Below are 24,156 nucleotides of genomic sequence, written 5' to 3'. Positions count from 1 at the left end.
AGGAAGACTTTAAACATTCATCACAGAGGTTGCTCAAAATAATGGTATTCTTGTAGTCCATGGACAAGCACTTTATTTTTTAAGCATGAGGGTAAAAGGCTGGAATGAACATAGAGCTATAGCTGGGGTGTGGAGGGATAAGGCTGGTGCCTATCACCTGGTCACACCTTGCAGTTAATGAGGGCTGGGAAAGATTAATAGTTACTTTTGGCAAGAGAAGGCTTGACAACATCATAGAGGTTCTGGCTGGTGTTTTAAAAAAAATGATTAGACTTTTGCAGGAGAAAAGCACCCACCAGTTTATAGAAGTTAATAGCTCCTGTTCTGTGAAAGTGTCCTTTTGCAAATGTCTTAGACTTGAAGCCTCTGTCCATGTGACTGGACAGACTGATTGTTCAGCAGCTTTACTTGCTTACACAGTGACACGGTGTTTTTTTTGCTGGCATATAAACTGAACAAACCTGACATCCTGAAAGTACAGTCTCAGCAAGGATCAGACTTCTTGATGGGAGCAAGATGAGCTGCACTCACCCACTGATGGGTTGTCTTACGATGTGCAGGAGAAAGAGGAGATGGGAAAGAGGCCAAGAGCTCTCCTTCCATTCCTCAGTTCAGGACATAACTCACACAAAGTCGCAGCTTCCAGAGGAACTTAAAGTGGGGCTAGTGGTTGAACATAGATGATTGTGGGTGGAAAAGCCCAGGGAAGAGGTACCAGGGTAGGGAGATGGGTATCAATGGAGATAGTGTAGGTGCCCCATCCCCTTATTTTCAACCTGTTTTGAACAAAATCATTTGAATTAAACCTCCCCAGAGCTTTGTTTTTCAACTTTTTGCAGAGTAAGGAGTCTCAAAATGTCCCAGTAGAAGTGTGAATTGTTTAAGTCTATTGACAATACACTTGCTTTTGTTAGCTTCCCCTCTTAGAAGCAGAGGGGGTCATCAGTGGTCTTGCACAGCTTACCAGAAGCAGCTGGGAGGTATGTGTGGGACTTTTTTTTTCAGTAGCAACCTTGACCAGCCTTCAATCTGTCCTTGTACCAAGAGGTACAGACCCAGACCTGTTCTGCTAATTTTACTTTGCTCAAGGACCAACTGTGGGAAGATGTACCCTCTAGCTGAAGGTGATTTTTCAGCTGTGATGGGTTAGCCATGCAGAACTGAGCTGGCTAAGGTGGTGTGTAGGACTTGTTTTAGACTGTGTGTGAACACCAGCTACACTGCCAGTTCTTGGTTAAATTGGTATGGAGTCTGCAGAGCACCTCCAAAAGAAGATACTCTTAGGACAGGTATGTGGCCATAGGGTGCACAGAGGTGTAGGTGATCTAAAGTGTCAGATGCATATGAAGAGGTATTGGCCATATGTCAGTGCTGACACAGTTACCCAGCTCTACCTCTCATGCTGGCTGACCCTGAGCTCAGGCAAACTGAGCTGGGTCCTGCTTACAAAGGTCAGCTCAGGTTTTCAGTATTGGAAGAACTTGAAGCTTTACTGGCACATCTCTTGGGGACATCTGACTGACAGAGGTACACTGGTAGGAAGTCCTGGTGCAGACACAAATTGCTGCCTAGTTAATATGGCTTGGAGGTAAGTTGCTTGGATAAAGACCCAGTCTGTCTTCAGCATGTGAGGCTTTGCCAGAAGGACGTGCTGCAACAGCTCCTAAACTATTGTCTGTGTTCTGTGGTCCATGGTGGATATTTTGCAACAGCTCTATGGAGCCACATGTTGAACAGTTCTTGGCACCTTGTACAGTTTGACTCTGTGACCTCTGGGAAATGCTGAGGGGGAATACAGGTGATGGTGGTGCTGTCCTACTATTGCTCTTCACATACACAAGGGCTAAGAAATGCAAAGGCTTTTGGAAAAACACACCCTGAGTCTACTCAGCTTGCATATCACAATTTAGTTCTCCTTATAGCATCCTGCCTCTTAAAGGTCCTGCACTAATTTGTGTGGTACCAATTGTTCCATCCTTCTAATTCCCCATAGATATTTATAGATTTTCTTTCTTGTCAATTATCCCACTTTGTCTCATCATCAGCAAACATCCTTCCTCTCCACATCACCTCTCTAAGTTTATGGCTACTACCCCAGCAAAACTGTCTTATTGGCTAAACTTTAGCAACAAGCAAACTGCTGCCTTTGGATTCCTGTCTCTGAATGCAGTGGGGACAAAATGGCTCACACTGACAAAAATCACTGGCTCTTCAAACAGCAATGTCTAGATTAATGTATAGGTGCTGAAATTCCCACCACACGTTCATACAGGCAAAACAGATGTCAAAATAAATGGCTTTTGCCTGTGAAAACATCAAGGTATTTTTATAGTGAGAGTTTATCAGTCTGCCTTTGTCAGGCTAAAGGCTATTCAGGGTGTCCACTTGGTAGGTTGTATTTATGAGCTGAGATTGCTCTGCTAGGTTTGTAGGCCTTACTTTAGGCTTTATCTCAGTTTACTTTTATGTACCCTGTTCTCTCAATGGCCAAGCCTATGGGAAGGCACTGTAGAATTCCTTCCCAGTCATTTGGGTAAATCAAGCTCCTTTATGGGCTTGTGAACTCGGCTTTATGAGCAGTCTTGGAGTCACAAGATAAATACAAACTCTCCTTGCCATTTACTGGCTATGTTGATATACTGATTAAGCACTGAAATGGCATGGCCTTTAACACCAAGTGTGGTGGGGGCTGCAGTAAAATGTGACTGAATACTCACACAGTCCTGGTTCTCATTCAGCTCCAGTCTGGGTTGCATCAGACAATGTGATGAGGCTGACATTTTCCTCCTTTCACTGGGTGGTTTTAAACCCAGTGCAGGATGTGTAAAACACTGCTTTTAAAATGTTAGATCATAAATTAGTTGGGTATTGCTTGCTAAAGTTTTGGTCACTATTTTGGTTCACCTGCAGGGCTTTGTTGCTTGTCTGTGAGCCCCTGGGTGTTTTGTTAATGGGCTTCAACACAGAGCTCTGAAACACACTGTCCTGCTTGAAGGCCACAGTAGAAAGGCAATGTGACTGTGTGGGCTGGATCTGGTGTGTGGACCATGAACAGGTCTGAGCTGGGAGTTCTGTCTTTAAATAAGTGGTTAGTTTGTGTTCCTGGGGACAGTATGACAATTTTTTTGCCCAAGTTGCTCCAGATCCACTTGTGGATGGTCACCCTCTAACAAACTCTTCCTCATTGCATTTCATTTGCTCACAGCAAAGTCCTGGTGACTTTGTGGGGCTGAACTGTCTGTACCCATGGAAGAAGCCTTCAGCCACACAACAGCAACGTTCACAATCTGCGCTGACAGAAAGGGGACATAACTCGTCTGCTGCCCTCCCAGTCTCTTCTGTTTGATTTAATAGTGCATAGCAACATCTATAGTATGACATCAAACTAGGATGCAATAGTTCAGTTGCATTTCAGCTGAGGTACAAGGGAGAGGATGTGCACATGATGGGAAGTTTTTCTATTCCTGTGATGAAGTGTTTGCAGAACCAAATGTCTGTGAAATCACTGGTCAGAATATACACTATCTTAGGCAATGTCTAGTGTGATGCCACACAGTATAAGTCATCTATTTATTCTAGGGCCTTTCTGCCAACAAATTAAGGGCAAGTTGTTTTGGAGAGAGATGCCAGGAGCCTGACAGCAAGAAGAGATGGTAGCACCTGCCTGGATGGAAGGACTTTCTCATTTTCTTTTTGGCAAGCTGGTCTGCATCAAGCCTCAAACTCTCACAAGGGCCCTTTTCAGCAAGGTCTGACTATTCAGTTTGTGCCTGTATGTGTTCACTATGATTATATATACCAGATACAAAATACTTAACATTGACTAATGGCCATCAGTATAACAATTCTGTTGATCTGTTGGCGGTAGAAATGCCCAGGTCTGTTTCTTTTCAAGTAAGGAAGAGAATAAAATCAGAAGGTGGACAAAAGAAGAGGTTTTGGTCAGCTGCGGTGGAGTTTAGATGGAAGATTTGGGTTGTTATGGCTTTGAGGAATATGTAGATGCCTGAAGAAATCTTCCATTTCTAGACAGAAAGCTCTTTACACGTGTGCCTTATAGATTTCCTTTCACTTCCAAAGGTGCACACTCATACAGGGCTCACTCAAGAAGGAGCAATACTGTTTTAAGCTCTTTGCTTCAGCTTGTGCACAGCTTCACAATGCTACTTTAAAACAAACTTCTTTGCTCCTGCACATGTTTGTTAGGTGAAGCTCTACCTGGATATGATCAATGTTTTAAATACAGATTAGATACTAAGGAAGGAGATAGCAATGAAACATTTAGCAATATTTTTGTCTTTAAAATGCACACACATACATTTAGTATATAAAATACACGTGTGTGTATGTTCCCAGTTTCTAGATGAACAAAATTTCCATTTGTGGAGTGAAACATTTTGCCTTGACTTGGGGCACCCTGATTGTCCTCAAGATGTTTGGAAAGGGGAAGGATTCAAATTCAAAGGACCATAGACCTTATTGCCAAAATAATGGGTGAACCACTCCATACTCAGTGAGAGGGATCAGAACCACAGCATCACTTCAGAAGATTAGAGCTGCTCCCAAGGAGGTGAGAACTGAATCTCCTCTTCTCTAGTTTTCACAGTAAATGAAGAAGCTGGTCTACCTTCTTCCTTGTGAGTGTCCTAAATTTGCTGGAACACCAGCTTATGAAAAATTAGAACATTTCCAGCAATGCCAGAACCATTAATTCCCAGTTTCCTCATTGTTCTTTACCAGAATTACTCATTATATTAATTTTTTATTCAATTATTCATATAAAGAATAGAGTCCACTTGCAATGATGAGGGATTTTTTTCTGTGGTGTGTTTTTTCTTGTGTGTACTTTCCTCAACACAGATTTGAGATTTAAGTTGATCTTCTCAGAAGGGGGCACCAGTCAGTGATTTCCCCAGGAGGTTTTACTCCCTCTCTGGTAATCATCATTGCAAGGCATGACTAAAGTTCAGATCACATCTTCAAGAACATTTGCTGCATTCCACAGACAATGCATATGTCAAGGTGTTTTGAGGACCTCTAGTTCCTTCCTCTGACATTTTTCAGAGTGGTTTCTGTGAAGTTGTCTGTATACTGAAGGTAGTGGGTTCTGCAGCAGCTGATATCTCTGGGAATACTGATGATATGTGCTTGCTGGGTAACTCTTTCCTTCCTGAATGTGACTTTGTGAAAGCTTTCATAATGAACTGGGAATTCCCCCTCCACTTTGCAGATGTGTTCTGCTGTCTGGGACTTGCTTCAGACGGGACAGGAAAGTTTTTGTAGGAGTTTGAAGGAGAGAGATTTTAAAAACAACTGTCATAATTTGTCTTTTTTGTATGGCATAGCTCCTAAATCAGGGTTTCTGGCTGAAATGTGAAGGTCCCTGTTATGTTCCAACTAGGGACTGAAACTCAAATGTGTCACAAAGACACTTGGGTCTCTCGTTATCTTTGATTCCCGTAATGACCAGCCTGATAAGTAACTGAACTGAAAATATCCCAGGCTTTAAGAAATAGCAACTTTGAATATTCAACAAGAAAACAAAGGAAATATGGGCAGTCCATTTTTGTGGCACCTTCTAAGTGCTTCAGGGGCATTTATGAATCTTATTTTGGTTCATATTTTTGTTCAGAAATATCTTTCTTTGGCTGATCCAGGTGAAGAAAATAGGGATGGGGCTGCCAGGGATTGATCTCATGTGCTGTTTTGATTTTGGTTGGGTTAGTGTCTGGGGAACTTCATTCCAGCTGCTGTGGACCAGTCTTTAGGAGATGTTACACTGCTGAAGCTGAGAATACTCTGGAAATCTGCAAATGAAAGCCCTGAGGATGCTTCAATCTGGCAGCTACCAAAGGAAGCTGGTCAAAGAAGGAGTGAGGAAGACCTTAATGACATGCTGCCATCGTTCAGGTGAGGAATGAGGATCAACTCAGCTGAGCTATACTGGCTGTCACTTTAGCTAAAAGCCTATCCTAGCAGTGTTCCTCCTTGGATATATCCTCTTTGCTTTGACTGAATGCAATGCAACAACATTGTGTGGCCAACACACCCAGAGCAGATAACAGCTGATATTACAGGACCCTTGGCTCACCCAGGCACTGCCCCATGACTCAAGCCTGGGCCATTCTTCACCTCCACACAAGAAGGTCATCTCCAGGAAACCGAGTCATGGATTGCTCACGGCGTGTTCCCTCATTTCCTCCATGACAAACCAGATTTGATTACAGCCAAATTGATTTTCTCTGTCAGACTTACCCTGCAGCTTCGCTGTATTCTTTCTGAAAGGAAAATCAAAAGCACTCTATTTTGCCCTGTAATTAGCCTAAATACATCACTTTAGGTGTAAATTGTACTAAATGCCTGTCTTTAATTGCTCCTGTGATCATCTGCCACTAGCTCCTACAGGCCTCTGGGAGCCAGCACTTTTCAAGAGACAGGCTCGGAGTAAACCTCACCAATTTTCTGTCACCTCATCAATGGATGAGATCTGGGTTCTGCTGAGCAAATACTTTTGCCCATCTGATATTTACAATATCTGAAAAACATTTGCAGCCTGCTCCCCATGGTGGGAACACAGAGAGGCCTCCAGGGCTGGGATTCGGCTGATTTCACTCAGTGTAGCTCGTGGCCTAATGAGGTGGTGAGGAATTCACTGCTTTGTCTTTAGGCCACAGATGTCTGATGATTTTAAAGCCAGATAGAATTCATCATTTATTCTGCTCTAAACAGCTTATCTAGAGATGTCTTCCTACAGGGTATATTTTCTTGTTCTTATATCATTCTTGTAGCTCTTTTCCACATTCTTTTTCAAGCAGTTGCTATGACCAGGCAGTGTGGTCTGGCAATGGTTTCAATAATCATCCAGCCAGAGGTAACAAGACTTTCTACCTGTCATCCTTCACTGGCCCATATAAAGCTTGCCTTTGTTGATTCTTCTGGATATTTAATGAGTCTTGCAGTACCTTATGCTTTTCTTAAGGTGAAAATCAAGTCATCCTTGGCTTTTGTGTTTGTAAGCCATTTTACTACATTCCTTTTAACTATGATTGTATGGGAAATCTGGAGACTATACCTCTCTTTTTATGAGATGCCTTCACTGGGTATTTGAGACAAACAGAGGTGTTCCTGCAATGCTTTCATGGTCTGGAAGTCACTGTTAAAGACTTTTGGAAGTCTGAGATGGATCATGCAGGGACAAACATTTTCAGCAGGACATTTGAGATACTTCTGGAAACATCAGAGAAGTCATATCTCATCAATGTTTCCTTTCCAGACATCTGTCCACTACCTCTAGGGATGGCTCTCCACCTTGGTCTCTCATTTCTAGTGGGTGGCAAGGGGAACTCCCTCCTCTCTGCCTCACCCATACAGGTTTGAGGATTCCAGTGGAATCGGTGGGAAAATGACCAACCCTGACTTGCACTGCAGCTGCTTTGGGAAGCAGGCTGACACCAAATGACAATTCTATTGTCCCATTCTGCAACAGGCTTATGTTGATTTACACAGTATTGTCCTGTAGGAAGATTCATGATTTGTACTATGTGGGGTGGTGTTTTTTTTAGCATCTTGAGAGGAAAAAGACTGTAGCTCTTCACAGCTGGGTATTTGCTATGCAGAGACAGCAAACAGAAGAGATGTACCAGTCCATCAATCCTTTTTTGAAATTCAAGCAGCTGGTATGAAACACTGTAAATGTTTCAAAATGCACTGAGAAGTCAGACTTCAGCATTGGCCAGCTTACATGACAATGAACACAAAAGCAGTGGAGGTGGATTAGGAAGATCAAGCAGAAGGAATTTGGTCCAGAAATGGATGAAAGTAAATGGAAATTCCCAAAGCTTTCAGAACAAGCACAACACTAAACCACAAGCCAGCTTCTTCTCAGTCTGGGACATTACTTATTTATAGACAGCATGAATGAAGTTGATTTATCGGAATCACGGAGCACATTGTTTGTAAAATCATCACTGGAGGATTTCCTCTGCATCTCTATGAGTTATTGCTGTGCAAATCATTCCCTGAACAAATTCAGCTCTGCTGATAGCAGAGCCCAAGGAACCTTGGGATCTCTTTGTAAGGAAAGCTGTGCCCAGTTTCACCAGTAACCCAATCCTGAGGGAGCTCTTGGGGCATCATCATTATGCAAAGCTGTGCTGGATGGGAAAAGACTAACATGATTATATTGCTTGGGGCGTTGAAGAACAATCGACAATTGTGTCTAAAAGAGTGTTTTGTTAGATTTCATTCTGTCTTAGAGGGGCTGTGCAGTGCAGCAGACTGGGAGATGTTCACTGTGCACCATCATCTATCCCCATGGAAGGCAGTCCTGCTCCTGATTTAGAAACTACTAATAACTGCCTAGGTTAAGTGCACACATTTGCAGGCACTCTGTTGTGTGCATCAGGGATACTTTAATTGAGGGTCTTTTTACTCTCAAACTAATAGCACTAAATCCAAATGCTAGACAGAGGAACAAGTGTAGCCTTAAGTAATACAAATAGGTAGAACCTGAACATATTATTAAAGAGATTATAATTATTCCTGAACAATGAAGAATGTTAGATATCTTCTTAACCCTGATGGAGGGGAGCTGGCTTTCCTGAGGCCACATGATCATCTGTGTCATTGAGACAAATGAAAGAACAAAATGTTGGCTATGTGTAAGCCTACCCAAAAAATGAAAGGTAGCAGGTAGATTGTTTTCTATGGGTTTTTTTTAGCTATACAAAATATTTTTGAGGCTCCTGTTGCTATAGCAATTATTAAAGAGGAACTGATAATTGCAGCAATCTTATTAGTATTTTAACCAGTTGTGCTGACCCGCAAAAGAGCACAAACCATGACATTTTCAGCTTATTTTAACATAAATCAAGTCAGTCAAAACTTTTCAACTGTTTTATGACACCAGATTGTGAAGAATATATCTGGAATCTCCTAATAGTGATGCTGAGATTATGGTAAGAAGAGCAAGGGAGGTGAATTTTACACCAGGAAGAAAAAGTGGGAATAAAGGGAGCCTTTTACTATTTGCCTAGCTCCTCTCTCCTCTCTTTGCAAAGCAAAACCCATTCCTGTAACTTAAATGAGTGTTGGGGAAAAGACTATCCCCAAAGTTGTGTCAAGCATCTGGCTATCAAGGGAACACATGATTTGTTTGAATAAATGGGAGATTAGTGTTAAAAGGAAGCAAATTTCACTGAAATGTATCCAGACAATAGACAAAGTTTCACAGCACGAGAGGACCAAGGTCTCTGTGTGGTTAGGGAGAATCAAGGCAGCTTTCCACTACTCTTCCTGCACTGTTTGAGGATCAGAGATAGGGGTTTTTTGCCTTGAAAGCTGAGGAAGGCAGTCTGAGGAGGCAACGTTAACTCTTTGTTCAAACAGTGTCTTACTAAAAACTGTGGTGATGACCTTTGCTCTGTGTTAGATGCTAGTGGGAGCAGATAATGCTGATGGAAGGGCACAAAAATCTCTGCTCTGCAGTAGATGGGTTGTTCTCACTGTAAGCTGGATCTTCAGATGACAGAGTAGCTCTATCACAGTGACACACTGGCAGAGGACTGTATGGTCTGAATTTGACAGAGGTTTCAGATTCTTGGTGAGAAGGAGACTTTGGCAAAAGCATTTTAATCTTCAGTGGCTGTGACTTTAGTGGATTGAATTCTTGAAGAGTTTTGAGGCTGATAAATTGGCAAACTTCCATTTCTTGGGTTCCTGAGGAGTTCTTGGCTAAGAGTGGCCAAGGCCAGATAGTCTATGCTGGTTCTCAGTTTTGCAACGTGTTAATCAGTATTGGTGATTGTGGTAGAACAGCCAAGGAATGAGGGGCATTGCAACTAACGTGGCCCTGTCCTGGATTCTGGGTCAGGGTAGGGGAGAGCTGCTATAGAATCATTTTGGTTGGAAAAGACATTTATTATTGAGTCTAACCACTAACCTCACACTACCAAGCCCACCACTAAACCATGTTCCTCAGCACCTCAGCTCCATGGCTTTTAAATATCTCCAGGGATGGGGACTCTCCTACCTTCCTGGGCAGCCTGGGACAGGGGCTGACAACCCTCTCAGGGAAAAAGTTCTTCCTAATCTCATATCTAAACCTCCCTTGGTGCAACTTGAGGCCACTTCCTCTTGTCCTTTCATTCGTTACTTGGGAGAAGTGATCTCCCCCTTGCTCTTTAAAACTCCCTCTCAGTTAGTTGCAGGGAATAATCATGTCTCCTCTAGGTCTCCTCTTCTCCAGACTAAACAACCTCAGTTCCCTCAGCCATTCCTTAGCAGACATGTTCTCCAGACCCTTCATCAACTTTGCTGCCCATCTCTGGACATTCTACAGCACCTCAAGTATAATTATCCTCCAGCATCACTAGCCCTACATCTTGGAGCTCACTACAGCACACCCTACTGCTGCCAGATGTGATTCAGGGGGAAAATGGCTTCTCTGTTTAAGAGCATCTTGAATGAAAAGTACAAGTACCAAAGCTAGAAAGGAGGAAAATGTATCATATGCAAATATGATTGCTGTGCAGGAATGTAAACCAGTAAGCAGCCACTAGCTTGGCTGCTGTCTGTGCAAAGAGCCTATTCCTTATGTTTAGCTGCCAGGCAAGCTCTGAGCTAGCTGCTGCACCTCATGCAAAGACGTGGCTGGTGACAGCCTGACAAGTTTTGAGTGCTGCATTTGGCCACAGACCAGCAGAGTATGTATGTATGTGTGTGTTCCAGGTGCTGCATTTGAGCAAGATACCTGCAGCTGGACCTCCTTTGCAGCTCAGGGAGCAGAGTGGTGCCTCAGGCATCATTCCAGAGTTATTGTAGTGTAACTTAAAATAGCATCTGATCCTCTGAGCTGTGAACCACTGGGGCAAGGGCACATTTGGCACACTGAACTAAATTTAGCTGTCTCCAGTGTAATGCTTTGCGTGACATGCTAAGGGAAGTGCAAGAGTTCAGGAGCATTAAGTTTGCCAAAACTCCAGCACTTCTGTAGCTGTTTTGGGCAGGGGAAAGACTAAATGATGTTTTGAAGCCCGTCCCAACACCACCTTTACGATGCTTTGTCTGCATCTTGTTTAAGTTTGACCTTAGTGTTGGTTTTTCCCATGAGGCATTGCTTGAAAGGGCTGGGAAACAAAGTACCTGTTCCTGAAGCCAAAGAGGACCACGAGAGATACTCTGCTTTGCATTTCCCACAAACTGAATTGGGCACGTTGTACTCAACACCAGAACCAAATGTCAGCTGCTATTTACCCTGCAGCTTGCAGGGATTAGCCAAACATCTGTGCAGCAGCTCTGAACCTATATCACTGAGGAAGGAGAAATGTTAAACACTGTGAGCAAAAATCTTGGAAATATTGAAAGTTTCTGATAAGAACATCTCAAGTTGGGCATTATATTTTGTTTCCCCTGGCTACTAAAGGTTTTAAATGCTGTTAAAGCTTTCTCTGTCTCCTGCTGAGAAGCCTTTCACTTTTCTGTCCAGCGTGGCAGCCACTGCAGACAATGAAGTGATTGTAATCTTGGAAAAGCAACAGATGCAGAGGGATAAAATGCTTGGTCTTAACTCTCTGTGTGTTAGTGTGTGTGCACGTGAAAGGGAGTGAGGGCAAACCTGAGCACAGGACACACTTAACCTTTATCCAAGCATGATTGCACTCATGTGATCCAGCCCCTGTTAACTAAGAAGGGCACTTCCTACCACCTGGGGTGATTTGGTGGCCTTTTAAGCACAGGCTGGGTCTTGTAGGAGAGCAAGAGGCTGCATGTTGGCTGCAGCCCAGCACTGGATGTACAGAAGAGGTGCTGAAGTGCCTGATTGAGTTCAGGCCAGGGGATTTTTTCCTTTAGATAGAAAAAAAAAAATCCAAATTCCTACATAGAGCTGGACAGGAATTTTCAGCCAGAAAATGTGATTTCTACAGAATCAGAAGTTTCCATGGGAAACTATTGCTTTCAACAGGAGAGTTCAAATGTTTCCAGTGGGAGAAACAAAGTGAAATGATGTGAGCTAACTGCCCCTGATCTGACCTGTTCCCTTTGTTGAGAAGACCTGGACCAGTTTAGGGAAAGCTGTTTCCCTTCTCTAAAGGTAATGTGTGCTGGGCAGAGTGACCTCTGAGGGGAATGCAGGCACTCAGGATGCCAGGGAGGCACCACGGCACTGTGGCTTGCTGGCCCATGGGCAATGCAGCCTGGATGGGGAGCAGAACACAAGTGCCAGGACCTGGGCTGTCAGCTGCTATGGAGTGCTTTCTCACCATGATGATGGAAGTGAGGTTTAACATAAAGCCCAAAATTCTCAGATTGTTGCCAATGTATTAGACCTAAGGCTGGTATGGAAAAAGTGTGATCATCACATCAGTTTTTTCCAGGAGATCCATTTATTTACTTTTCTCTTTGCAGATAGTTTGCTCTAATAAAAAATGTAAAACTTTTAAACTTTCCATTCTTGTGTACAATAAAAGTTAATTCTGAAATATCTAGCTTTTCCAAGCAACAGGAATTTGTGATGGGCTTCTGCTCTTTACACTTCTGTCCCTTAGGTTAGGATTCACTAGTTGAATTTTTCTCTTAATCTTTTTATGCTTGAATACAATTTTTTGTATCAGACCATATGATCTAATTTGCCTGGATTTCCAGGAATATTTTGCACTCCCTGTCACCTATAACTCTATTTAGACTGTATTTATTCTTGAAAAGATTTCTTAGGTTTCATTCACCTTTTCTTCCACCTTGTTGAACATCAGAGGCAGCTCTGCTGAACTCAGAGGAATTACTTTTGGTTAGGAGAAACATCAGTCATAATGTCTTGTAGCCAGAAAAAAAAGTGAACTCATTTTGAAACAAGCAGTGTATATTTTTTCATGTAAGTGCTGTTAAAATCTTTTCATCTCAAAAAGCAATGGTCACTAGTTGCAGAAGAGCAGAAATTTATGATGAAATGATCATTTTGATAACATTTCCTTTCTTAAGCAAGTCAGAAACATTGTCAGCAGGTAGCAGTTGATACTGCCATTAAAAACCAAAAAATATTAGCCAATATCAAAGTGGACATCTCTGCAAAGTGTTCTTTCTTCTGGCAGAAACAACATTTATTTTTCACCTAGCTTTATTTAAGGCTGTATTTGCTCAATGATGGACTGAAACAGGCGTTCTGAGAAACCATTTTCAACATGGTGCTTGGTCATTTTTGTGTTTCACGCTGCTCTCCTGAGAGCAGAGCAGCTCATTCCCCCTTGTTCCCCTGCTGCTCCCTTCTTGGAGCTTTAATCTCTTATTAGAAAATGTTGACACGCTCCTTCAGCTGTATCAAAGTGCCACTAATGGGGATCACATCTGACTTCGGAGGAAAGAGACTTTAAAGAAAAATCACAGAATGTTACAAATAAAGGAGAAATTAATTGAAATAGAAAATCCACAGCTATTTCCCACAAATGCTTACCAAGGATGATGTGAATTGTGCCTTTGATTTGAGTTGCTGGTTAGCACAGTGAATGAATTTTAAACAGTGTATCTTACACAGTCAGACACATGAAAAACTCTGTTTTTAAGGATGACATTGTTCTCATTTCTATTTTTACGACGGCAACACCTCGGATTATGACTCCATTGTATTTGGCTGATGCAAACAGGCAGCCAGAGGCCAGCCTGGCTCTGCAGAGAAAACACTCCAACAATAAAGGTGGAGAAAGAAAATTTCCTGTGTTGTGGCAAGGGAAACAAGGTGCACAGAGGGGGATGCAGTTCTTTGGGGCTGAGGTCTGTGGCTTTGTCTCAAAGCAGAGGAGTCTTGGGGTTTGGCCATGATTTCAGGCAGTAGCTACCTCTGGGTGATGCTCAGAGCCTGGTCATCATGTCCTGCTCATCCCTGTGAGAGTCCTGGATCCTTTGCTCTTGGAGGTGCCCAGAGCAGCAGAGAACAGGGCATGTTGCTCATATGCACTTTCTAAAGCAAGAGTATCTGTGATGTTTAATTCAAGCTGATTTCTCTGACAGGAAGATTAGGGTGGCTAGACATTGCTGCCACTGGAAATTGAATCTGAACATCAGCAAGACAATTGCTTGCCTTGGCCACAGCTGCCAGCCAAGGATTGTATCCCAAGTGGTTGGGATATTGGTGAGTTTTCAGGCATGCTGCAAATATTGTATTGACTTTTAATGAAAGAGTACTGGTGTTGGTATAAAAAGGCACCTTTGGGTCTTGGGTTGACTTTGGCCAGAGCTGAACTTATCAGATGTTTTCTCATTCCTGCCCTGTCACAGTAACATGTCTGACAGACACCCAGAAATTAATCCAGAAAGTGCATCCACAAAGAAATGAGGCTGCCAGACTAAGTAAAACAGATTCTAACTCAGACACCTCTAAGCACAGCTGAAGCAGATTCTTCCATATGGAGAGAGAGAAAAGCTGAGTTGTGGAAAACAACTTTTTTCTTGTGCATTGTTTGTTAATCTAAAAGGGGTTTTGTGTGGTTTTGTGCATTCTCATAGCAATAAATATAGAAAGCACCATGAAACCCTCAACTCTCTCTGCTTTGGTGCTGCAAAAGCATGGTGAACAAAATAACATGCAGCATTTCAAACTAAGCCCAGCAAAGAACTGGTGGCTGTTTGAAGGGCAGCAGCAAATCAATCTGGTCTCTGTCTGAGTATGTGCAAATCCACGCAATCATTTCCCTACAGCAGTAGATGAGCTCTGTATTACCTGACTCTAAATATCATCACGGTAAAAGCAGGTAAAAAAAAAAGGTGCAGAAAAGAGCAAACTGTGAGATTCTTGTGTGGGTTTAGCTATTTTGTGCTGCACATCTCGCTGGTGAGTATCAGTAAGCTGTGGACCAAGTGTTGGTTTAGCAGAGCTACAAGGGAAGGAGCTCACATCTGCATGGTTATTGTGGGGTTAGTGCTGTCCTGTACAAGTCCCAGTCTTGATTTTGGAAGTTTTTGCTACTGCCACAGACTGATATTTTTAAGGATGTCACTCTGGCTGCTTTCAAAACCATCTATATAAGGAAAGTTGCCACCGATCTCCCTTTGGGAGAGAAATGGAAGGGGAAGGTTGAGATTGGTTTTAAACCCTCTCAGAGGCTGCCTGCATGAGGTGAAGAAAGCAACCTGAAGGCCTGGGATGTATAAATCTGCTCAGCTGCCCTGTAACTCTCTGCTGCAAGTAGGTGTTCTGCTCTGCACTTAGTGACCACACTGTGTGTGGCAAAACAAAGTAGAAGGAAAGAGGAAGCAAGCATGGACTATGTGCCTTTGTCCAGAAGCCCAAAGGCGCTGCTAAAAGAGTTTAAAAAAAGCATAATTTTTGTTTTAATTGCCAGTATTTTTAGTGATTTGAGCAAAGCACCTTTTTTTTCTTTTCCTTCTATCTGTGTTTTTCTGTTCTTGTTTCAACCCAGTGTTTGTCACAGGGAAACAGGGTAAAAGATTTTCACTCTACAGAATACAGACAGTAGAATAAACTCAGTTGCTTTCACCTCATGTGCTTTAGCTGTCTGTCTTTTTCTTTGGTCTCAGGGTTATCCAGAGCTCCCACAATCAAAGAAGCAGCAGGAAAAAAACAGTGCCTGAAGTGGTGTCTAGATGTTGGCTGTAGATTTTACTCAGCCAGGCAGGGAGCAGATGTGAGGAAAAGGTTCTGTAGTCTCTACTGGATGGGAATGGGGTGCAGGAGGGTGAGGAAAGTGCTGCTCAGTGCATTTATTTCTGGCTCAGCTTCTCCACTCCCCGTGCCTCTGCCCTTCCTCCAGCTCTCACTGCAGCCCTGCACTGGGGCTCTCCATCAGCCAGGGCCCTTCATCAGGGCAGGTAAACAAGCTCTGCCTGTACTTGAACTGACCCAACACTGCCAGTCAGAGAGCACTTCACACAGCCCTTTGAAGAGGCCAGCATGCAGTGTAGACCAGAGAGGCCCCTTTCCTAGTGTAGTTTTCCAGCAGTAAGCTCCCTGTGTGCACACGCAGCATTTGCTTTTGTGTGATGTGCTCCTTTGCCAAGTGTTATTTTCCACAGATGCTGGCTGAGATCAGTCTGCACCTGCACATATGTGTGTAACCAGGGCTGCCATTAGCCAGTGTGTTTGAACAACTGTGGTTTCAACCCTAAGCTTCCCCCCTCCACCCCATATGCTTACAGCTCCTGTTTCTAACAGTTTGACCTCCTGTATATACCAGATCTGTGCTGCAGTTACTATCCCCTTCTAATGAACAAACCAAACTTGCTGCTCATCTCTTTCTCCTCTGGTGTGTGTCTACTTTACCTGTTGTTTGCTTTCAAAGCATTTAACATCATAGCCAAAAAGTAAGCTTGTAATATCTGGGAGCTATTTTTACCTTATCAAATAACACTGAGAATACTCATGGAGAGAGCAGGGCTTTCTCTGCCTTGGCACACAGACTTTTATATCAGAGTGACAGGGCTGAACTTAGTTTTGCTATGGTTCTTAGAGGGATGCTAGAGCAAATGGGCAGCTCTTTCGGTGAATATAAGTGTGGCAAGATTAAAATACTTCCTGGAGAATGACCATTTGGAATTTTGGGAGTGACTTCCTGAGTTGTTTCATCCTTGGAGTCAATTCAGATTTGAGATAGAGTACACTGTACTCTATAGAGTACAATTAGTTTGCATTTGCCGTGTGAAGCAATTGATTGACTGTTGAAATATGTAAGGATTAGGAATGCTTTGGAAATCAGAAACTAGGATTTGGAGGAGGAGGGGAAAGGGAGAGCACAGGCAGGACTGATTCTATGGTGGCATTGCTTTAAAACCAGCACAGAAAGTGTGAATCACAAGCAGCAGTGAAAATCCCTCTGCCCGAACCCAACAGAGGTAGCAGCTATGTGGCAGAGGTATGCAACACAACAGCCTGGTATGGGAGAGGGGGATGGAGGGAGCTGTGTCACTAGCTGAGATGCACAGCACTGTTTTTGGCAATTTAGCTACGTGGTCAGTGATGAGTGTGCTAATGCAGACTGGCACACTTTGCTGCTGAAGCTCATATGGCAGACACTGCCATTCATGCTCTTGAATCGTTTCCCTCGCAACTTGCTATACTTCTGTCTTTGCTAGCTGTTTTTGGTCCTGTCTCTAGTCCACATGCAGTGAGCTATCTGCAAGGCAGTGCTGTGTGTACCACTAGGAAAGCTCAACACCTCACTCTAGGTATCAAAATACTGGTCCACTCCTGCTATCCTAAAGAGTGATGCAGCAGTTCAGCCTGGAAGCCAGGAGCCTGCTGCTACTCTGCCTGTCTAGACAGGCTGGTAAGGTATTCTGGTCCTGTTTGCTACACACTCTATTTTTAGAAAACTCCCACTATGGCATCTTTCCCCCTGCCTAATGTAAAGATTTAACACACCTCCAGCCTGGTTATTAGAAGATCATCCAGCTCCACAGGTCGATGAAGAGTCAAAAGCGTCATTTAACACTTGAATTTTGGTGCTGGCCCCTGACCATGGCTGGTGCTTGCAGGGAATCCAAAACAGCTGTGCTGAGAGGAGCTGTGATGTGTCTGCACACAAGGCAGCCGAGGGCCACAGGCCAATTGTTTCTCTGAGCTGCTGGTATTTTTTTCTTCCAGGAATTTTGCTGCATTGTGACTTAAAGGTCATCTTTCTCTTGGCCAGGGAAAGAGGCTGATCCTGATCCCACCACTGCTTTGGGCTTCTCTCTCTAAGGGACTGATCTCGTGAGTACAGAGAAGCAGTGGGGTAAACACTTGTACTGGTTTTATTCCCAGTTCAAAACATTATCAAGACAAGCCTGATAAATCCCTTCTGAGGAGGTTTCTCCTCAAATGCTGATGTCTCATTTCCACCCATCAAATTCCCCACGGGACTGTCATCAGTGTGGATCTCGCCCTGGTGGCTCCTGCTGCCCTGGCTGGGGAGGAACTTCCTGCGTGACTCAGCCCAACTGGAGTGAGCAGATGGGAACGGACACAGGCTCTGCTCGCACATCTCACCCTCCCTGCTCACACTGACACGAGTGAAGCTCTGCCCCTCTCCCTGTGCTGCACGTTCACATCACAGCAGCCCAGGCTGTTTCAAACACCACTGCTTACAACACCGAGGCTCGTGTTTAGGGAACAGTGGGCTAACTTCCAGCACAGGGATCTGCAGGACTCATATTACAGTGCTTAGGAAATACCCATAAAGCATCAGCTCGTTAGACACGGTAATGGAGGTACATCAACAATGAGTCAGATTTGCTGTTTGTCATTTGCAACTCATGGCTGAAGCTCCTTGAATAACTGTGTGGCTTCCTCAGCTGTGTTGTCTACAACCAGGAGAGGAAGCCAGAGAGGTGGTTCATGTGCTTGTGGCTTGATCTAATGTGGTCTACTTCAAGCGACATATCTTCTGAAATCCCTCTGACAGCAAGGTGCCCTCAGTGCCAAAACTAACTTGGCAAGTGAATGCTGAAAAGAAACTTTCCCTATGTCTTATACTGGCTTTTTATAACGTGTTCTTTTAAAAGAATGGCTATTTCCTAAGAAACTTCTTTTAAAATGAAAGTCTGTGGAAGTGGTGGTTGCATTTGAAAGGTGAAACGGGTTACTTTTCTCTAAAGATAGATTATGGAGGAGTTTTAGGTGTTTCTTTGGAAAATACTGAACTGAATAAAATTATAGGGGGACAAAAAGGATGCGTGGTTTTAATCAGTTCTGTTGCAGCTAGGGCTATTTCTTTTATCCACACCTCAGGAAGTAGGAAGAACATATTTCAGTCCTGCATGAAGGATGAATGACACTTTTCCTCCTTCTGTAACACAGGCTGCAGATGCAGTCCAAACCCAGAGTATCAGCAAACTGCTTCTATGGGCATAAACTTTATTCCTAGGAGCGTTATTACACGTGAGGACCAGTAAACAGCTGACATGTGCTAACAGGAGTGTTAAAAACCAGCACAATGTATCTGACAGGCACGTGCTTTCCTTGCACAATGCAGAGATGATAGCATTTATCTAAGTGGATGTGGTGCTTGTGTCTCTGGATTCCTGTGGTCGCTCTGCAGTCTTTACAGTGGCGTGACTGGCTGCGTTACACTGTATAAAGATCTTTTGTCCCTTTAAATGTCACTTGCTGTCAAGCTGTGGAAAAGCTTAGAAGCCAATGTTGACGTTAATGCAAACAGACCTAAAAAAAAAATCTGGTAAGGTTCCACTGATAAACACTTTGGCCCTAATCTTGTGGTTGGATGTGTGTGGGCAGATGCGTGTGTTCCTGCAGAGCATCTCTGGCTGCTGGGAGAGGACACGTGTTTTTAAGTCAGCTATTTGCTTTGAGTTTTTTTGCTGGACAGGGTCTCAGTGAGGGGTTTTGAAAGGCAGATGAACAGTAGAATAGCACAAAGCCTCCAGTTCTTACTGGGAATTGTACTTGATAAGTGACTTGGCCTCTTTTCAAACTCTAATGTCACTTTATTGTTTAAGAAGTGTTGCCTAAATCTTCCATCTCATTTAATCTTACCTAATTACCAATCATGGAAGCCTGAATTTTGCCCTCAAGTTACTCATGCAAACCCTTCATCTTCACCTGACTAGACACCACCAGATGAAGGATTAGCCTTGCATGGATCCATGAGGATTCACTTGCATATGCACTGAATCTTGGAGGATGTAAAATTGAACAGATTATCTAAAAAATGAAATTACATTTAACTGAACCTTGTTTTTTCACTCAGATCATTTTGATGGCAAACCAGGTGTTAAAATTGAGCACTTGGTTTCAGATATTAGGATCTGTGGTGGGTGTGCCCACCCAAGCTTTTTTCTTGGCAGTAATGAGAACTGAGTGAACAGAGTTGCTATAAGGCTTGTGGCAGTGATTTTTAAATGAGGACACATCACTTTGGTCTTTCTTAAAGATACTGCTGCTGGAAAATGCCCTAGAAGTTTGTCCTGTCAAAGAGGCTGTTTGTCCTTTTGTTGGAGATACTGATAGAGCTCTGCTCTCAAGAGATGTCTATTCCTAAGAGATCTCTTCCCTTTCAGGCTTTCCAAGGTCATGCTTCTAAGCAAGACTTGAAAATCTTAAATGTCAGCAAACAGTGGGACAATCTGTTACACACACACTCAGAGTAGAAGTAAATTGTCTTTTTTCTATCGCTGCGTAAGCAGCTTAAAAATGTAGGAAAACTCCACTAACTTTGCTACCAAATCTATCCAGCCCACTCTCTCCTGTTGTAGTGGCTTCAGCATATTATGGCCAGAGCCTATCACTCCAGTTATGCTTTCTGTTCTTTGGTGGTTCAGCATTTCTGAAGCCTCTCTTGGGTTGAACCCTGATGAGTCAATGGAAAAGTCGTGTTGCCTGTATTGGAAGCAGGAACTGTTTTTTAAGACTCTCTTCCTAGTCTGAACTTGACACTGACTGTAATTGACAACATATGCAAGTAGAAGGGTAATAATAGCCCAGCAATGAATGTTGTCTTAAAAGTGAAAATCAGTGTGCAAAGTGGTCATGGATGTACACCCCCTCTGTACTCCATTATGCTCTGGTTTCAGAGATCCCTCTTTAGGACATTAATGATACTTTGCCCAGAAGGTTTAAGAGCTGCCACTTTGAATATGAGAAAAAAAGAAAAACAACCCTGAGCCTTGTCAGATGGTTTAAAACAGTGTTTGAGGTCAGCCAAACCAGAATAAAAAGTGCTCATTTGAACTTCAGTCCCATTAATAAATTACAGGAGCTTCACACTCATTAGTCACCAGCCTAATATGGGCTGATGCCCCTTCTGTGGCTACATAGAAATCACCTCTCAAGTAGCACATGGCCAGTGTGATCCAACACCAAATGACAGCTGAAGTTTAGGGCACTGCTTTGAACTCTCAGATCACCAGGGCAGAGTTTGCCCTTACTCCAAAGGGGAGCTCATGGGCTGCACGTAACGAGGAATAAATATAATTGCAGCTAATCTTGCTGGCTGGGATACTCTCCTGGCTTCAGCCCAGGCACGAGAGATGTTGCTTGTCTCATGTATATGACCAAAGAAAGTAGGGGAAAGGAAAAAAGCCAATATGCTTCAGGAAGAAGCTTTCAGAGGTATTAAGTGCTGGAGAAAGTGAAGGCTCATTTTCACTTCAGAAAAGAAGTGAATCTGGACCGTCCACAGTACCCAGATGTGCGTGTACAGCATCTGGAATATAACGAGGACTCTGCCTGCTGAGAGGAGTGAGGCTGAGCTTTGCACGACATGAAAACCAGCCAATACCCCTCCACTGTATACAACATGCTTGGGAAAATGGCTCTGCTGTACCCAGCTTTCCATGCTTAATAAAGAAAGACTGCCTTGTCCTTTCCAGGCACAGTCTGAATGCAAATTCATGAATATGGTTAATATGGCTTCCACGAGATTTTTCTTTTCTTACAGTCCCTACTTTCTAAAATGTTAAGTCCTTGATTGAAATTCCACCCCCAGTGGAACAGCCCTCCATCAGCTGTCCCCAGGAAAACAGAGTGAGCAATGACAGTAAAAGCATTGTGATGAGCTTTTCTGTGCTCTCCTGATGTTCTTTGAAAACTTTCCATTATTTTGGCTAAGAGGTCGTTACTGCTCTGAAGACTCAGAGTGCTTTTGATTCTCTGTTATCAAGCAAAACACAACATCGTTTAAAACAACTACCCAAATCAGAAACCAGTCCTTGGGCAGCTTGGGGAGGGCCAGTTCCAATAATATTTTTTTCTTTCAGTGGTTCTGTGACTCAAGCAGAGTCACCATACCCATCTGGCCATAGATATTGAAATAGAAATTGTTTTTCACAGGGGAGAAGTTTTGGACATGATTCTATAGGAAGGGCTGGAAGCTGTCATTGTTTACTTATCCTCCTCTCTCTCCTCCCTGTCTGTTTAGCTTTAATTATAATATTTTGTCCTTGTTCTTTTGACTAATAACCTTTAAAAGTAAGCAAATGCCTTTAGTGCTGCACTGACAAAGCTCAGAGCTCACGCAATGTGCTTCTCTAAAGAGAACAACGTGAGGCTGGAAGGTAATTTCACACATGTCCATGAGAAAGGGTTGGGTCTCAGGAAGCCCCCTGACTGTGTCTTTACCTGCCAAGTCAGGGCAAGCCATCCAAAACAGGAAAATGGCAGGTGGCAGGAAAAAGGCAGATGACAGATATTTCCCAGATGTGTTGACAGGTAATCCAGGACCTAATATTTTGCACATATATAATATCTCTTGAAGACAGGAGTATCTCTTGTATTTCCTCCTAAACAGGGCAAAACAGAATCTGCCATAGGATCTACCATCCATTTGGTTACCCTTGTATTTTGCTAGTGTCTTTTGGTGACACATTTGTGCCAATAATAAGAATTCTAAGATTCCTATTTTTTTTTTAACAGACACATATTTGCACACTTAGAGACACATATAGAAAGACTTTCAGACAGACTTTGCAGACTTTGTTAACAGTGCTTTCTCATGCTTGCTGCCAGTGCTGGCTTTAGCCACCAAGACACTTGCCATAAGCTGGCTTTGACCCCTTCTCTGACCCTTTGAAGAGATCCACATCCCTCAGGTTTGACTTTGTTGGAATTCCTCACGTTTTCCACAGTTTGAGGCAGGCAGTGATAATTTATAGTTCTGAAACCAATTGGGAGGAGGAGGAGGAGCAGAGAAGAAGAAAACAATAAAGCAGAGGGGGAGGAGGTAGGCAATAGAGCAGACAACATGGACTGCTTCCCAGCATCATTTAATGGCTGTTTGAATGGCTGAGAAATGACACCAGAAGTTTTACAAAGGCAGAATGTGTGTCTCAATGTATAATTACATGGTTACAACGTAGTGCTATTGGATAATTATCACAATTTTCAAAACCCCTTCAATTCTTCCTCTTTTTTGGAGGAGGGTGTTACAGCCATTTCATGGATCATAAAGTGCTACTCACTACAGGATTTGGAAATCACTTGTTTTGTTTTGTCTTTTTTTTTCAATTTTTAACTTTTCCATCAGTTTATACAGATTTTTGCTGTATGTCTGTTGAGAACAACTCACTGGCAAAAAATAGACCTGAAGACCAAAATAACTCTACATCAAGTACTGTTGCACCTACTGGCCACAAAAGCGACTGCAGTCCCAGGACAGGCAAATGCTGTCCCACACAACTGAGACTGTCAGGATGTGGCACGTTGCACAACATTTCTTCCAGTGAGTGGCAATCTCTCACCTGATCCATGTGGACTGGAACAGGCTGCCCAGGGAAGTTGTGGAGGCTCCTTCCTTGGAGGTCTTCAAGACCCATCTGGACATGTTCCTATGGGAACCGATCCAGGTGGACCTGCTTCTGCAGGGGGGTTTGGCTGGATGATCTCTAAAGATCCCTTCCAATCCCTACCATTCTATGATTCTATGAAATTTTGTGAAGCAAAGTCCTAAATTTCAAGCCTTGTAACTTGCACATATGTTCCTGCTGCCCACCAAGGACTAGTAAGATTCAAGTTTGAACAGGCACTCTTGATTTTCCTTGCCTTGTACTGGGAGATGTCTGAGTGTGCTTGTTTATGTGAGATTTGGGAGAACAAAGGCTTATTAAATCCCACCCTTGCAATAGGATATATATATATTTTTTCAACCCTGAAGAAAATTTTCTATGTCTGTGTGTTTTGGCTTTTAAACTCAATAACCTGCAGGCATCAACCACGTCAGCAAAGAAATGGAAAGCTCATTATTACGCTATTAGAAGGTTTAAAACTTAAAACCAGAGGCTATAACAACAGCAAATGGGATATCAAAGACATGCCCTTCTACTTGAGACTTTGACTGCATTCAGGCTGGAGGGATGCTGTGAAGGTTGTTTTACTGTGCCTGTGCACTCTCCAACCATCACAGTATGTTGAGGGTATAATGGCTTTTTTTGGATATCATTGTAGATTCTTACTCAACCAGATAGGAGAACAAAAACAGATAGTATGACTTTTGGAGGTAAAGATGTGCTGTTGGGCCATGTGAATGAGCATTCACTCCCTGCCCAGCCTTGCTCCCAACAGTGTATCTGCAATGATGCCACATGAATTTCATGAGGCAGTTTGTTCAGTTTTACAGATTACAGTGTGCATTTCACTAAAAAAAACAAACCAAAAAGGCATTCTAAATTTGAGGCTGTTGGAGGTATTTAAGCTACTTCTAAATGAACTCCTTGGAAAAA

General features: G+C 43.1%; 1 protein-coding gene across 1 annotated transcript in view; it reads right to left on the bottom strand.

Annotated features, from left to right (window-relative positions):
• RHOJ (ras homolog family member J) overlaps positions 1-24,156 on the bottom strand; it is a 62,355-nt gene that overhangs the window by 17,205 nt on the left and 20,994 nt on the right. The gene's annotated exons all lie outside the window — the stretch shown is intronic.

The sequence above is a fragment of the Colius striatus genome, chromosome 6 (genome assembly GCF_028858725.1).
Source record: "Colius striatus isolate bColStr4 chromosome 6, bColStr4.1.hap1, whole genome shotgun sequence".
Taxonomy (NCBI): domain Eukaryota; kingdom Metazoa; phylum Chordata; class Aves; order Coliiformes; family Coliidae; genus Colius; species Colius striatus.
Note: the sequence above shows the minus strand (reverse complement) of the source record. Positions and strands in the feature narration are given on the sequence as shown.